This window comes from Cervus canadensis, chromosome 22 (genome assembly GCF_019320065.1).
Source record: "Cervus canadensis isolate Bull #8, Minnesota chromosome 22, ASM1932006v1, whole genome shotgun sequence".
NCBI classification, from domain to species: Eukaryota; Metazoa; Chordata; class Mammalia; order Artiodactyla; family Cervidae; genus Cervus; species Cervus canadensis.
Genome location: NC_057407.1, coordinates 53,309,310 through 53,324,820, shown reverse-complemented (window position 1 = coordinate 53,324,820; position 15,511 = coordinate 53,309,310). Strand labels below are relative to the sequence as shown.

Sequence of the window (15,511 nt, the reverse complement as noted above, 5' to 3'; positions counted from 1 at the left end):
AGAATTGGGTTTTCCAGGCACTGCGAAGGGACTTGTTTAGTGCTTCAGTAGGTTCACAGACTGCAGCAAGCCGGACAGGCGGCATACTCAACACACAGTAGCACGGAGCCCTGAGCGTCCAGCTGGCACGGGGCCCCCGCAGAGAAAACAGGATGCTTTTGAATTAGCTGGCACCTCACCGATGGGGCCTGGAGAAGGAAATGGCAACTCACTCCAGTGTTCTTGCCTGGAGAATCCCAAGGACAGAGGAGCCTGGTGGGCTGCCGTCTCTGGGGTTGCACAGAGTCAGACATGACTGAAGCGACTTAGCAGCAGCACTGATGGGGCTGGAGGGGTGCTGCAGAAGGATAAAGTGGGGAGGGGGGCTGGGAAAACAGGCATAGAGGGACATGTGGATTCTGGAAGTGGGAAATTATTTTTCAAACAACTTTAAAATATTACTAAGGAATTAATGTATGAGATGGTTGAATGGCATCACTGACTTGATGGACATGAGTCTGACCAAGCTCCGGGAGTTGGTGATGGACATGGAAGCCTAGTGTGCCACAGTCCATGGGGTTGCAAAGAGTCGAACATAACTGAGCAACTGAACTGAACTGAACGTATAGAGACTGTCATCAGCAGGAAGGAGTATAAAGCAGGGATTGTTGTTGTTTAATTGTTCGGTTGTGTCCACTCTTTGCGACCCCATGGACTGTAGTCCACTAGGCTCCTCTCTCCATGGGATTTCCCAGGCAAGAATACTGGAGTCGGTTGCCATTTCCTTCTCCAAGGGATCTTCCTGACCCAAGGATCAAACCCACGTCCCCGGCATGGGCAGGCAGATTCTTTACCACTGAGCCACCAGGGAAGCAGGGATGCATGTCATAAAAAACACACTCTGTGGCCAAGATCCCCTGACCATTACGACCACAGATGACTGGGATGTCTCTGGTGCTCCAGTGGCTAAGACACCACACTCCCAATGCAGGGGGCCAGGGTTCGATCCCTGGTCAGGAAACTAGATCTCACATGCCACACGTAAAGATCCTGCATGCCACAACTAAGACCTGGCACTGCCAAATAAATAATTTTTTTAAAAAAGACCACAGATAAATGAACATAAAAATCTAATCAAGCAGATGGATGGTAATCTCCAAGGGATAAGTCATTTCACTGGGTAGTCACACTCTAGTCCCTGGCCCAGGTATATACTAAGAGCAGAAATGTAAACATATACCCATAGAAAATGTAAACATACACACATGCACACATATGCATCTGGAGGTAGAGCATCCCATGACCCAAGAACAGAAGGCACTGGGAAAATTCATTCACAAGAACTTTTTAATTGCCTTGTGTATGTTTTTCATCTTCCCTATTTCTTCTGATGGTGATTATGATTGTGTTTTGAAATCATGGTCTACCACCGCAGCACTGTAATTACATAAATATGGCATCATAAATGAGGGTTAGTGCTAGAAATAGCAGAGCAGAGAGGGGTGCTATTTGTCTCTATGGATGCAAGTGTGTGTGCGTATTTTACAAAAAAACTCCAACATACGTGGTATTTGGAAATCCTTTGCTACTCCAAGCAAGGGCAGCTTAAGAAAAAGAATAACTGCCTCAGTCTCATTTTCAGCTGAAAAAGATGAAGGCAAAAAAGGCAGGTTTTTCTAGCCATGGTAAGTGGAAATAACCGGGTAAGAGCTAGGCCCTGACTGAGCTTCGCACTGAGCTCGGGGCCCTGCACTGGCCCGTGCTGAGGCCCCGGGGCTCCGCCTGGGGCAGGACTCAGTCTGGGTGGTGCATCTTGTCAGTGGCACCCCTCAGCACCCCCTGGGGCCCCAGGGAATGGCTATTAAGCACCATTCAGCACAGGAGAACTACCTTCCTCCCTACTCCCACTCATTCCTGCCCTCAGATCACCAACCAGATCTTCAACCCATAGGGCTGGGAGTCGGAAGATAGCCCAGCTTCCTCCATTCTCAGGGAAAAGGAAAATTCTAAAGTGTATTCCATGAGTCACACAGAGTAAGTGGCAGTCCTAAAACATGTCAACAAATTCTTTGAATGTCAGTCCTCAAAATGGTGAAGCCCAATTCCCCTGCCCTCAAATGCAAGCGACATTAAGTGACACTTCTAATGACTAGAATATGATGAGACTGATGCTCTGTGACGTCCAAGCCGAGGCGGTGACAACGCGGCCTCTGGGGAAAGCCGGAGCCACGTTGTGAGAACACACACGGAGCTCGCGGGGAGGCCCGCACAGCGAGGGGCGGAGGCGTCCTGCCAATGCCCGGCACCCGCACCAGCCACGTGGCTGAGCCGCCTTGGAGACGGGTCCTGCACCCAGCCCGAGCCTTCAGATGCTGCTGCTCCGACCACCGTCTTGACTACAATCTTACCAGAGGTCTTGAGCCACAGCTGCCCAGATAAGCCAGTTCTGAATCCCTAAGCTTCAGGAAATGTAAGTATAATAAACAGTTCTTGCTTAAGCCATTAAACTTTGGAGTAATCTGTTACACAGCAGTCCTGGTGGCACTGACCCCAATGCCCACAGCTGCAACCTACTCACCAACTCCCTCACTCTGCTCCCTTAGATCACCTCCAAATTCAATGACCTGCACTCAGAATTCTTGTCTCCAGGTTTGCCTCTGGTGTCTCAGACATCCCATATAAGGCAAATATGATTATTATCCTCACTTTAAGGATGAGAAAACACACACAGGTTACAGGCACACAGCAGGCAGTGACAGAATGAGATTCCCTGAATCCTAATTCACTGCCCTCTTCTTCCTCAAGGCTGCATCCCTCCAACCCCACCCCTCTTCGCTGTTAAGCAATCTCTCCTCCCTCCCCAAGAACAATAAGTTAATTTTCTCATTCACTGTAGACAAAGGCACCTGCCATAATCACAAAATGTAAAAAAAAAAAAAAAAAAACAAAACTAAGCAAATTCAACAACAAAAGCAGGAACTTTGAGTCACTGACGTTTCAGTGTATTTATTCCTCCTAATGCTACCTGTACAAGGCAGGGAGAAATAATTAGCGAATTAACGGGCTGTTCTTTGTTGAGACTGATGCAAAGGCTGGATATGACTCTCTGTTCTTACATCTGGGATACAGGACTGGCCTAAAACTGCTGACCAACGTCACTTGTGATTTACTGACGTTCTGAACAAGTGACATACTGCGTGGGCAAGAAACAATGAAGAGGAAACCTATATGTGCTATGCTTTCTGTTCCAATCAAATAAAATGTACAGCCAGCTTCAGCTGTCAGACATTTAATCATAATCATTACTGTGCTATGTGATAATTAGGCATAAATGGGATATAAATGACTCTGGATAGCACCATTTTATCTATTAAACAACAACTTCTGTGTTTTTCTTCTCTCTTTAATAGTTTCCCAATATCCCAGCTCTACTTGGTGTTGCTGTGTTTGTTCCACTGAGCCTAAAAGACAGAAGAGAACCCACGCGGGCTTTGGAACCAAACCAGTCACGCACACCGCGTGACCTTGATAAAGTCACCTTATGTCTTTGGACTCTGGTATAAGGTGGAAATGAGGCCCCTCCCGCAGGATGGACATGAGAATCAAATGAGACGCTGAATGAAACTTCCAGCACGGTGTTAACATGCAGTAGGCACTCAATAAGGTCTTCTTCCTATCTCATATCGACATTACTTCCACGTACAATAATGTCAGAGGTTCTCGATCTCCCCATGACGTATTTTCTTCTGCCCTGGGTCCCATTCCCCAAAGCACCTGACTTCAATCTCCAAGTCACATGATTTCACACTAAAATTCCCCAAAAGACTTCCTATCAACTGAAGGAATGCTACCAAAGTAATCAGGACAACTGGCTTTGAGATCATTCATAGCAATAGACAGGTTTAAAATTTAGCTACGAGCAAGAGTGTCAGCACCTTAGCATGAACAACTTCTAGTTATAGACAAATGATGATGGTAAGATCTCTACTTGGTTTGGGTATAGCTGGTGAGGAACTGAAAGATATTAAGTCAACTGAAAGACCTAAAGGAAAAAAGAAAAAAACACCACCACCACTGTGGAACCCAATATGCACCCAGTGAGAGGCTGGCGGTGTTTTGGAATAATTTAGCTAATACATATGGATGGAAAGTGTCCACAAAAATATTCCACATCCTTCTGGCTGTGTGCTCTCCTGCCCTTTGGCAGGCATGGTAAAGGCAAAAAGTTTGCTGCTCTGAAGTACCAATGCCCAATGATACACACAACAGCTCATAACCACACAGTAATAGTAATAACTACCACTTCTTAAAGGCTAACATTTATTTGCATACCAAGGTTACCAAAGAGCTTTTCTGTCTTACCTCCTTTGACCTTCTTACACCTGAGTGGGTACCATTAACTCCATTTCACAGATAAGCCAACTGAGACCCAGACAGGTTAGATGTCACGCCCAAGAAGCCCATGAACAATAAGCAATAGAATCAGATCTGAACTCTTAACCTCACATTTTTGTCTCTTATCAGCGTCCCTCTATTAGCTCCTTTGAGGGATAAATGGAAACTAATTTATAAATTCTCCAGTTAGCTTTTCTTGCCCTGGATTGGCTTTTAGACCGACAAGCACACACATCCAAATCACAAGCAGGGTACTGTAGAAATAGCTTAAAAACAACCATGTCTAGGGAATTCCCTGGTGGTCCAGTGGTTAGGACTCGGTCCTTCCACTGTTGGGGCTCAGGTTCAATTTCTGGTTGTGGAACTAGACCACGCAAGCCACCCAACGAGGTTAAAAATAAACATATATATAAACAACGATTTAATGACCTTTGAGAAAATTCCTTATGAATAGAGAGTCTGCTTCCCAAGGCCCAGGGCAATGGCAAGTGTGGTTGTGTTAGGACCATTTTAGATAAAAGACCACATAGTGATAAAGTCTCATTCTTTGGAGCAATTATGGCAGCAAATACTCCCATCTGTGGTGCCGCTTGCTTCTGCAGAAGGAAGCATTCAGACCTGGCCATCAAAGGCAGACCTTGACTGGATTCCCTACAAAGTAATCCGGTTTTTTCCAACTTCCCCACGCTGTCATGGGGAATTCTGACCACAAATGTTAGATTTCTCTGTAAAGCTCTCGACCTCCCTGGAAAAGAACCACTCTCCAATATCAGAAATGGAAGCATCACTTTCAAAATAAGGCAGTGAGGCTACAGGAGACCCACCCTGAGCCAGGCTCTGTGCCAGAAGCTGGGGTCCCTGGGCCAGGAGCAGATGGACCAGGTCCTCCCAGGGCCCAGCATCAGTGTCTCCTGGAGATACTTAAAATCCCAGCAGGTCTCCATTGAGAGCTAATTATTGCCAATTAATTCCAAAACTCTGCAAATAGGAAGGAGGCCTTAGTCTTGCTAAAGCTCTGATTCTCCTGTTCAGCTCCAGCTGAAAAACACTATTAGAGCAGAATCTAGAATGTTCCAAACTTGCTAGATTCGAGAATCCCCTGAGGTTCCTAGTAAAAATACCGATTTGGGGACTTCCCTGGCAGTCCAGTGGTTAAGACTCTGAGCTCCCACTGTAAGCGGGCGGGGGCTCCCTCCCCGATAGGGGAAGTAAGACCCCGCAAGCAGCGCCGCAAGGCAAAAAAAAACAACATTCATAGTTCATCTTTATCTCCTGAATCAGAATTTTCAGTAAGGTCTTGGGAATATGTATTTTGAACAAAAGCCCAACGATTCTCAGGCTTGGGAAAGTTAGACCAAACCTGTTAACTGTCCTCGAAAATTCGACAAAGTGAAAAGCCGACCCATGGAATAAGAGGATACTTGCAAGTCGTCACTCTGACAAGAGGTTCACGGCCAAAATACATCAGGAAACCCCACAAGCCCCAAACAAGAAGACAAGCCGGTTTCATAAATGGGCCAAGAGATGGGGGACGGCGCGGGGCGGGAAGGGAAGCCGGGCTGAGGCGAGTCCTTTTCTCCCGAGAAACTCAACGCCGTCGCCCCCAGCCCAGCTGGACCGCGTTCTTTTACCTGCTGGTGAGAGGCTCGCGGCTACTCCTTGGCGCCCTCGTCCTCCTCCACCCTCACGGCAGCAGACCCGGGCCGGCGCGTGAGGCCCGCGAGGCGGCGGCCGCGAAGGTCCTCGGCTTTTCCCGCCTCGGCGCCCGGCGACGGGCCGCGCCAGGGGCCAAACCGCGAAGCTCCCGTGCGCGCCCCCTGGCGGCGCTCCTGGGAATGGTGACGCCCCCCGACCCCGACCCCAACACACGCCCGCGTCTGTTCCCGCCCTGCCCAAACCGAGTTCCCCAGGTACCCCAGACCTGGCGTAGCACCCCGCACAGTGATGTGTGTGGGGGGACCACGGCTCACAACTGTTTATCGTCAATTTCATGCAGCTGTACCCTCGGTACGCCTGGCAAAATTCAGTATGGGTTTTGATCATTCTATCACGGTCACAAAGTCATACCACAGATAAATGCTTGCTTTCTATCCCCTTTGGCGAGGAAGTTGCTTACCACCTCCCCCGCCCCCAACCCCCATTCTATTGCCAAAAGGCTAGAGTTCTGACCCGAATGTTGGCTGATTTTCCTTTATATTAAGAGTTAAGTAAAATGAAACAGTGGAACCCTTCCTTCCCCGGAAAAACAGGCAAAGGACTTGAACAGACATTTCTCCAAAGAAGACAAGCCAACAACCATATGAAAAGATACTCAGTAAACATGACTCAACAGAGATGTAAAATCAAAACCACAATGAGATATCACCTCACACCCATTGGGATGGCCATTATCAAGGGGAAAAAATGGAAAATAACAAGCGATGCTGAGGATGCAGAAAAGTCGGAAACCATGTGCACTGTTGGCAGGAATGTAAAATGGTGCAAAGCTTCTGTGGAAAACAGTATGGAGGTTTCTCCAAAAATTAAACATGGAACTATTGCATGATCCAGCAGTCCCACTCCTGGTACAAATCTAATTCAAAATAGGACCTTGCAGATATATTTATACTGCCATGTTCATTGTAGCTTTATTCACAACAGTCATGAGCTGTTGAAGCTCTCAGGCATAGTCAGTGTCAGAGTCTGTTACCACAACAGTGTAACCATGAAAAATGCTTGAATGATAGAATGCTGTACCCAGAAAGAGTCAAAAATTATACCTTCTCTCAGGGTTTTCTGTGTTTGAAACAGAGACAAAAGTAAAACTACCCACTTGGTTTTGTGGGTTTTTGTGTCCCCAGGTCTTGGCAAGACCTCAGAGAGAAACTTCCAATAGGACCACTTATTGGCAGTTACCCTCTGATCCATGATGGGAGGGCAGATCCTGAAGGTACTGAAGGCAGAGGTAGGGAATAAGTCAGTGATGAGCGAAGGGAAGGCAACTCCATTCTTGGCAACCATGGTGAGAAATTTCAACACTTTATTTTTAACATATTTGTATTTGGCTGCATCTGGGCTTAGTTGCAGCACGCAGGATCTTTGTTGTGTCATACAGGGTTTTCATTCTGGCACGCGGATTCCTGCTGTGTTGCATGGGCTCCAGAGCACAAGGAGTCAGCAGTTGTGGCATGCGCGCTTAGTGGCTCCATGACACTTAACCACTGGTGGTGGTTTAGTTGCTAAGTCATGTCCGACTCTTGCAACCCCATGGGCTGTAGCTCCTCTGTCCATGGGATTCTCCAGGCAAGAATACTGGAGTGGGTAGCCTTTCCCTTCTCCAGGGGATCTTCCCAAACCAGGAATCAAACCCAGGTCTCCTGCATTGCAGGCGGATTCTTTACCAACAGAGCTACAAGGGTAGCTTGACCACTGGACCACCAGGGAAATCCTGAGAGTTCAACATTTTTAATCACAAGATAACCCCATAGAAACTGTTATTTCAACTCCTGAGCTTTCAGGTTGGGCTAGAAACTGGTTGCAGTCTCAGGAATGAGTTATTGGCAATGTCATGGGAGAAGCGTTACTTTTTAAAAAGGTTTTCCCAGGGCCCTGGGGTCGATGTAGGGTCTCTGAACAACTCACAGGGGGACTGACAGTCAATAGCTCCTGTGTTCCCACTTCCAACTCATTCCTCAGAGCCCCAGGTCTTCAACTGGGGCCCCATTAAACACTGCTGAGGTCCTGCGAAGGACAAGGAATTTCAAGGGGTTTTTGGTAGGAGAAAAGGTCATTTCAGAACATGCAGGGAGAAGGAGACTCAAGAGGGAGGAAATATATGTTTACATACAGCTGATTCACATTGTTGTACAAAAGAAAGTAACATGACATTGTAAAGCAATTATACTCCCATTAAAAACAAAATATAAAGAACATGCAGGGAAGGAGATTATAGGTGTGACCCAAAAAGGAAATGTGAGAATCAGAGAATGAGAGGAAATGCAAACTGGTGGCCAGAAAGCAGATGAGCTGTGGAAACGGACAGGATGCTTTAGGGTTCACACCACCTCCTTAAGGCACCTTTGCTTCGTCTCCAGGAGCTCTAACCCCCATTTCCGGCAAAGAGGCTGAAAAGGAAGACTGGGGATGGCTGCGTGCTTTGGAATGTGCTTTGGAAAACAGCATCGGCAGTATTATTGGCTGCATCAACATGCGCAGAAGCCATCAATCTTTCTGCTTCGGGGAATAAGTGATGGCCATAGGGGACCAGACAGCCTGCTGCTTTCCCCCTGATGTCTGGCCCTGAGTTCAGCACAATTAGCTAAGTGCTTCTAGAAGTGTGGAGAAGCCTGGGAAGGCAGACAGCGGCTCGCTGTTAAGTATAAAAGTGCGGAAGAAAAGCGAAGCTTCAGGAAGTCTGCTCTGTACCTGACCCCAAAGCAGGACCAGCACCATCCATTCAAGCTGCTTGTGAGCAGAAGTCCCGACTGGGTGGGTGGGGCCCTGCTTTTGGCTTTGGAAGGCTGCTGAAACCTACAACCCCTCCTCCAAAGAATGTTTTTAAGGGCAGAAAATAAATATGCAGGATTACAGAAGCCAGTTATGCTGAAATACCATTACCAATATATTTTTTAAAAAAAACAAATTGGTGACAGAGTAGTAACCGTTGTTCATCTTTATTAAACCTTAAATAAGATCCAGTGGTGGGTGTGAGAACTTAGAGTTATGGAAGTAATGAATATTTTAAGGTGTCTACAACAATATCTAGATGATGTGAAAATGTACTATCTGGTGGAACAGCTAATTCTACTGTGGTTTTCCGACCTACATTTATCACCAAAAGAAGAGCAAAGCTTCATTTCTATGTTAGTGAAAATAAATGTTTTTTTTTCACCCAGGTTTATAGATCGCTGCATTTTCTCCATGTGCCTTAGGTTAAGAACTTCTGCTGTAAGTGGGAATTTAAAATGACCATGACCCTCTCCAGTCACTGTGAGTGCTATAGGAAAGCATGCATTCATCTTCTAATTTAAATGTCCTATAAAAATCCCCCAGGCCCTGGCCTTATCTGGAATGAAGTGATAGGAAAGGCATCGGATAGTGACAACAACTCCTGCCATCCCCAAACCCATCCAAACTAATGGTCATTCACCCTTTCTCGGATGCCACACAGAAACCCAGACCACACGGCTTTCTGCCTTCGTTTCCTGAGCTTTCTAGCAATGTCCCCATTTAGGGGTTGGAAAGAGACGGTCACTAAGTCCATGGGACTCACCAGTTGGACTGTGGACAACCTGTGGCTTTGGCACGGCTTCTCTCTGTAATGTGGTCAGATTGGTATTTCAGGGTAGTAACTTGGCCTTCAGAACTGAGACCACCGCTTCCGTCCACCAGCTGTAGTCTGTTGCCACAGCCACCGTCCTGCCCAGGCCACCACCTGCTCCAGCTTTTCTTGCTCCCTCCCAGCTGTTATTCTCAGCGCAGTAGCCTGAGTGTTTTCTTTTTTTTTTTTTAATTTATTTTTTGGCTGCTCTGGGTCTTCTTTGCTGCACCCGGGCTTTCTCGGGTTGTGGTGAGCAAGGGCTCCTCTCTAGCTACGGTCCACGGGCTTCTCATTGCGGGGGCTTCTCTTCTTGCTGAGCACAGGCTTTAGGGTGGGCGGGCTCAGAGCTGTGGTGTACAAGCTGAGCCTCCCTGCAGCAACGTGGCATCTAGTTCCCTGACCAGGGATTGAACCCATGTCCTTTCCATTGGCAGGCAGATTCTTAACCACTGGACCATCAGAGAAGTCCCAGAGTAATTTTCTTAAAAGAGTTATCCCGTTCTGTCACTCTCTTCCTGAGAATGGCTCAGTGGTTTTCCACATCACTTAAAATAAGTTTCCATCTCCTCACCACACTGCAGGGTTGGCAACCTATGTGTCCCTGGCTGAATCCACCCCGCACCTGCTTTTGTATGGCAATCATCTGCAGAAATTTGTTTTTTTGTTATGACATAAATACCTACATACAAGTACCTTGATTGTTGTCTCTTGTCTCACAAGGTCTAAAACAGTTACTCTCTGGCCCTTTATAGAAAAGGTTTGCTAGTTTCTGCCAGCCAGGAAACCAGAAACTAGCCGGGGCCATTCAAATGATGGGGGAGGTGTAGGTGAAGGGGGGTTCATGCAGAAGCTGAAAGAGCTGAGGAGGCCAAGGACACAGTGAAGCGACGCGGAGATTCCCAGCAGCCAGAAGCGGCCATGCCCTGCAGGGGAAGGGGCCGGGGAGGAGGGATGTGACGGATCGGAGCCAGGAGCTGGAGGCATCCCGAGGGGCCCGAGGGGACACAGCTGTGCCAAGGGCGCTGCCCACCTAGGGCAGAGGGTGAGGGAGAAGACCTGGATTCTACCTGGCGTGTCACAGCTGTACCTTCCGCTGCCTAAAGCCACCCAGAGGGCTGTTGACTGAGGGTCTTGGGAAATGCAGTTCCCTGAAAGACAAAGCCGAGGGAGAGAAGGAAAGGTCAGGATGTGGGTACGAGAGCTGACAAGCGCAGGAGCAGCTCCCCAGAAAGTGAGCGTGGCACCTGGCTTGCGTATTAGCCGTAAGAGCTGAAGATGCCACAGGCCTGGCTGCCACTGTTGCTCGGTCACTCGGTCTCGTCCGACTCTTCGCGATCCCGTGGACAGCAGCACGCCAGGCTTCCCTGTCCTTCACCATCTCCCAGCGTTTGCTCAAATTCATGGCCATTGAGTCAGGGATGCTGTCCAACCATCTCATCCTCTGTCATCCCCTTCTCTCACCCTCCATCTTTCTCAGCATCAGGGGCTTTTCCAGTGAGTCAGATCTTCGCATCAGGTAGCCAAAGTATTGGCGCTTCAGCTTCAGCATAGCTGGTATTATCCTCACTATTACTATTTTTAACTTTTCTTTTGCACTTGGATTCCTATTTTCAGTTATCCAAGCTGAGTATGAAGGTGTAGACAGGAAATAGAACCATAATTGACTTACCCCAAAATTGTGGGGAATAGGATGAAATTAGACCACATCTGGGGGTCCCAAACACACCATGGAGATGAGCCCAAGAATCCGCACCAAACCCCCTTCTTCCAGGCAATGAAATCATGTCAAACCTTCCATTGCCAGCCAGAGCGCTGGCAGGACGAGGAGTTTGCTATTGCAGAATGCACTCAGAGACACTTAGAGCTAGCGGGGACTTTTTTTTTCCTAGAAGTGTGTATGTTGTTAGTAGAAATGCTTTTCTATCCATTCATGCGCACATCTTCCTTCCCTAGAACTGTCTACCGTTGCCAACCTCTGAAACCACAAGCATAACAGCTTAGTTTAACAAGCTTCCTCTTTGAAAATGCCAGCCAGTGAGATCAACGATGGGTGTAACAAGACAAAGCGTGTTTGTTGCCAGTAGGGAAAGGTTTGCCACCTGACACATCAGAGACAGGGATGAAAAGGTGCACAGGCTGAATGTGCATCTCTGAATCAGGAAGGTCGCCCAAGTGAAGCAGCCAGCTCCCCCACCAGCCCCGAGGAGATGCCTCCACTCTTCTCCAGACCTCCCTCTGCTCTTTGTCCAGCAGTGGTCACCCCCACAACCCTTCTCAGCCGGGCACGCTCATCCTCACTGACTTGATGTTGAAGATACAGTGACACATAGAGTTAAAGGGAAAGAAGGACAAGTCAGGATGATCCCCCACCCAGGTGCCACAGGGAGGCACCCATCCTGCTCCCCAGCAGGCCCTGAATCTTTTCCAGGGAAAGCCATGGCTGGACTGACAGTCCCACCGCCAAGAAGTGCCTCCTAGAAGGAGCATCTGACTTTCACCAAAACTGCTGGATAAAGCTTCCACCATTCAAGCCCGTGACTCTCTCCAAGAAAAGCTGCTTTCACTGAGGTCCTCTTCCTGCTTCCCAGAAGCCCGCCTCCTGCTCTGTCAGTTTCCAGTGGACAGTCTTCAGTGAACACCTGCTGAGCTTGGGGGTCACGCTTTCCCTGTCCATCGAGGAGGCTGAACCAGTTTGCTTCCCCAAGTTCTTCTGACTCTCATCAGGGACCCTCTCTGATGACCTCGCCTGAATGTGATGGTTCACTAGCAGATGATTCAGGAGGAATGACTCCTTTTAAGCTTCTTAAGAAGAACGTGGGCTTCCCAGGTGGCGCTAGTGGTAAAGAACCACCTGCCAATGCAGGAGATGTAAGAGACCCAGGCTCCGTCCCTGGGTCGGGAAGGTCCCCTGGAGAGGGCATGGCAACCCACTCCAGTATTCTTGCCTGGAGAATTCCATGGAGAGGAGCCTGGTGAGCTACAGTCTATAGGGTCTCAAAGAGTCGGACACAACTGAAGCAACTTAGTATGTACAAGAAGGACGTAGCCTTGGGAGAGAGGCCAGGGACATACACAGTTCTCCCATGAGAGAGTGTCCACAGAGCGATCAAAAGAATTCAGAGGGAGATGTCAGTAAACCCACTTGGTGACCAGGAGGATTCAACAATCCGGCTCTGTTTCACACACAGAGCACTGATGGTTACACACCTGCCTCTCCCACAGTTACTAACTCTTACAACTCAGGAGGTAGGCAGTCTTCTTAGCCTTGCTGTGTGCACAGGGAGACCAAGGTGGACAAAGGTAAGAGGACCTTGATGAAGGCTCCTCGGCATCAAGGAATGATTCTGGAAGAAAAAAATAGGTGAGTAATGCCCTCAAGGCTGTTAGAAAGGAAACAGATTTTCCTAGTATGAGTTCTTCCCAAAGATATAACCTAAGACAAGAAGGTGGGTGCAGGTGGTTTCTTTCTAAGGTGATCCCCAGGAACAGAGGAGGGTTGTATGGGAAAAGAGATAGAAGCATTAAAAAAAAAAAAAAAAAAGGTTTCTAATTGGCTGTGAACAGCAGGGCTCAAGTACGAAACATTTCTGGAGAATCCTTCCGGGAGGAACTCCCGTGGGAAGGGTGTTTAAACTAAGGGGTTTCATGCACACGGGAACAGCAGTCAAGATGGGGAGGGGGATACCTGGTCTTTACAGGGACAAGCATGATTAAGCAGGTTTGCAGGGGCCGGGCAATTGCAAAGAGCAGGACGAGGGTGAGTGAGATAAGCTCCAGTTCCTAGTATTGTAAGTCCCCACTTTCTGAGACCACATGACCTACATGATCCAGATTTTGCCAAGGAGCAAGCTGAGTTATAGAGGCAGGAGGAGCAGGAGGTTATGTAAAATTTTAACTTTTCCTCTTCAAGGGAGGGTGAAACCTGCCTCTGCTCTGTATCCTAGGTGTGTGGGCCTGCTGGGTGCCCTCAGCCATGGTCGCAACCCCAGGGGAGCCCAGGGGCAGAAAGTACAGACAGAAGACAGAAGATGTGAGTGAAATGCAGATTCTGTGGGCAGAAGTGAACAGAAAGCAGGTTCTGAGCTCTCTGGTCACAGCTATCTTATGACAATAAAATCACAGGTGATGCCATGAGGATGTGAGTCCAGGTCCCAGGTGTGCTTGCCTTCCAGGGGACAGGAGGTGGGAAGGGACACTTCAGAAAGCAATCAGCAGGACCCAGACAAGCGACTAAGTGCCTGCCCCCTGTGTGATCCACCGAACACCTGCAGAACTTTCCATCCCTCCCCGGACACCTCCCCCACCTGGAGCTCACAGCTCTCCCGCTGAAATGATAGAAACAAATTCTCACTTGATGGATGAGGTAAACTGGAGTGGAACAGCCCGTGATGCAAGAGGCCAGAGGCAGCATCTCCTTTTCTCTATTCCACCCGTGAAAAGCCAGCCCTCTGCGCCAGGCAGGTCTGTCACTGGGCTCTTGGTGTCTGGCAGTGGAGAACTGCAGTGGAGTGCTTGGACCTTCTCTGTGTCCCTGGGCACGTTATTAACTTCTCTGAACCTTGATTTGTTTCATCTCAGTCAGTTCAGTCGCTCAGTCACATCCGACTCTTTGCGACCCCATAAACCGCAGCATGCCAGGCCTCCCTGTCCATCACCAACTCCCAGAGTTTACCCAAACCCATGTCCATTGAGTCGGTGATGACATCCAACCATCTCATCCTCTCTCATCCCCTTCTCCTGCCCTCAATCCCTCCCAGCATCAAGGTCTTTTCCAATGAGTCGGCTCTTCGCATCAGGTGGCCAAAGTATTGGAGTTTCAGCTTCAGCATCAGTCCTTCCAATGAACACCCAGGACTGATCTCCTTTAGGATGGACTGGTTGGATCTCCTTGCAGTCCAAGGGGCTCTCAAGAGTCTTCTCCACCACCACAGTTCAAAAGCATCAATTCTTTGGCGCTCAGCTTTCTTTATAGTCCAACTATATAGTCCAGCTATGTTTCATCTCAAGAGGAGGACAAAGATGCCTGCCCAGTAGAGCAGAGTGAGGATGAGATGTTATCCCACCTGGCCCTCACCCAGCACAGTATGCCGTGTGTAGGGAGCGTTTCATCAAGGATGGAAGGGCATAGTGTATTTTTGAGTTGTTTCAGTTCACTATCAAAGTAGAGAACCAGAGACAGTTATTTATCATTTAAGGACACAGAGTAATGTAATACAGAGAGTGCTGGACTGGCCAGGCAAAAGATTTCATTTCCCTGCTGTATAATCTTAGGTCTAGGACCCTCTCCAAAGTCAGGTTTTTCTATCATTAATAGAGATCATCACGTTTGCCCAGCTCGAAATACTGCCAAGACTTCACGGAGCTCCCAGATGAAAGGATGCTCTGTGAATCCCAATGCATATAAAAATGTTGTTGTGGTGATGGATATTCATGATAAGGATCCAACCTTCTCCCTCATCATCAGGGGCACAAACGCACCCTGCTAGGACCAGAGCAGGCATTTCATGTTAAGGGCAATGCCATGAGGGGACCGTGTGATTAATATCAGCGTCTGTAACAGCTGCTTGGTGTGAGCCATTCAGACCATCCGTGTCGAGGACTCGGCTGCTAATTTATTTACATCTGAGGATGACAACCAGGGAAAGCAATTAGGACTTGGGCATCTGCCCTTTAGGGATCCTGATGGCTGGAGCTGAGACAGTGGTGCTGCAGAAACCTTCACAGAGGCTGCTAACTGCTAACGAACTTCCTTTCACATCGGCTTAGTCTCACTGTCTCTTAATATGTCAAACAAGTCATGTCTGTCTCCCAGTCCGTCATCTGTTCTCAAATTACAAC

The 15,511-nt window shown here is 48.2% G+C and overlaps 1 long non-coding RNA gene across 1 annotated transcript in view; it reads right to left on the bottom strand.

The window, feature by feature from the left end:
* Positions 1–6,106, bottom strand: part of LOC122425150 — an 89,359-nt gene extending 83,253 nt beyond the window's left edge. Inside the window, exon 1 of the long non-coding RNA XR_006264723.1 lies at positions 6,006–6,106. This is a non-coding gene — a long non-coding RNA (uncharacterized LOC122425150). The remainder of the gene's footprint in view (positions 1–6,005) is intronic.
* Between the last annotated feature and the right edge of the window lie 9,405 nt (positions 6,107–15,511).